General features: G+C 40.5%; 1 non-coding gene across 1 annotated transcript; it reads right to left on the bottom strand.

The window, feature by feature from the left end:
• Nucleotides 1-601: 601 nt before the first annotated feature.
• On the bottom strand, nucleotides 602-705 carry LOC127747959 (small nucleolar RNA R71). The gene has a single exon (XR_008009904.1). It is a non-coding gene; the product is annotated as a small nucleolar RNA R71 (small nucleolar RNA).
• Nucleotides 706-1790: the final 1085 nt, after the last annotated feature.

The following is a 1790-nucleotide window of genomic DNA, read 5'->3' on the forward strand; positions in this document are numbered from 1 at the left end:
ACATAAAGGAATCTATCTACTGTGGTAAAGAGGATCCCTATTATTATTTTCTGTTCCCTTCTTTTTTCATATGAGCAGGAGCAAGGACAAGAATATTCTTGTTGAAGCAGATCCTGAACTTGAAAGGACTCTGAAGAGGAAACTAAGAGAAGCTAAATTATAACAATCCAGAGACAACCTTACAGAAATTTTCAAAAAGGAAGAGGAGATGGCAGCCGAAAATAATAATGCAAGGAGGATGCTTGGTGCTTATACTACACCTACTTCCAAATTTGATGGAAGAAGCATCTCAATCCCTTCCATTGGAGCAAATAATTTTGAGCTGAAGCCTCAACTAGTTGCTCTAATGCAATAGAACTGCAAGTTTCATGGACTTCCATCAGAAGATCCCTATCAGTTTTTAACTGAGTTCTTGCTGATCTGTGAGACTGTTAAGACTAATGGAGTAGATCCTGAAGTCTACAGGCTCATGCTTTTCCCTTTTGCTGTAAGAGACAAAGCTAGAACATGGTTGGATTCACAACCTAAAGATAGCATGGACTCCTGGGATAAGCTGGTCACGGCCTTCTTGGCTAAGTTCTTTCCTCCTCAAAAGTTGAGCAAGCTTAGAGTGGATGTTCAGACCTTCAAACAAAAAGATGGTGAATCCCTCTATGAAGCTTGGGAAAGATACAAGCAGATGACCAAAAGATGTCCTTCTGACATGTTTTTAGAATGGACCATGATAGATATATTCTATTATGGTCTATCTGAGTTCTCTAAGATGTCACTGGACCATTCTACAGGTGGATCCATTCACCTAAAGAAAACGCCTGCAGAAGCTCAAGAACTCAATGACATGGTTACAAATAACCAATTCATGAACACTTCTGAGAGGAATCCTGTGAGTAATGGACGCCTCAGAGGAAGGGAGTTCTTGAAATTGATGCTCTGAATGCCATATTGGCTCAGATCAAAATGTTGACTCAGCAAGTCAACATGATTTCTCAAAGTCTGAATGGATGGCAAAATGCATCCAACAGTACTAAAGAGGCATCTTCTGAAGAAGAAGCTTATGATCATGAGAACCCTGCAATGGCAGAGGTAAATTACATGGGTGAACCTTATGGAAACACCTATAATTCCTCATGGAGAAATCATCCAAATTTCTCATGGAAGGATCAACAAAAGCCTCAACAAGGCTTTAATAATGGTTGATGAAACAGGCTTAGCAATAGCGAGCCTTCTCCATCATCTTCTCAGCAACAGACAGAAAATTCTGAGCAGAGTCCCTCTAGCTTAGCAAACATAGTCTCTAATCTGTCTAAGGCCACTTTAAGTTTCATGAGTGAAACAAGGTCCTCCATTAGAAATTTGGAGGCACAAGTGGGCTAGCTGAGTAAGAAAATCACTGAAACTCCTCCTAGTACTCTCCCAAGCAATACAGAAGAGAATCCAAAAAGAGAGTGCAAGGCCATTGATATAATCAACATGGCCGAACCTAGAGAGGAAGGGGAGGACGTGAATCTCAATGAGGTAGACCTCATGGGATGTCTCCTAGATAAGAAAGAGTTCCCTATTGAGGATCTAAAGGAATCTGAGGCTCATATAGAGATCATAGAGATTCTATTGAACCTCCTTTTACCATTCATGAGCTCTGAGAACTATTCTTCCTCTGAAGAGGATGAAGATGTAACTGCAGAGCAAGTTGCTCAATATTTAGGAGCCATCATAAAGCTGAATGCCAAGTTGTTTGGTAATGAGACTTGGAAAGGTGAACCTCCCTTGCTCATTAGTGAACTAGATACATG

The sequence above is a fragment of the Arachis duranensis genome, chromosome 5 (genome assembly GCF_000817695.3).
Source record: "Arachis duranensis cultivar V14167 chromosome 5, aradu.V14167.gnm2.J7QH, whole genome shotgun sequence".
NCBI classification, from domain to species: domain Eukaryota; kingdom Viridiplantae; phylum Streptophyta; class Magnoliopsida; order Fabales; family Fabaceae; genus Arachis; species Arachis duranensis.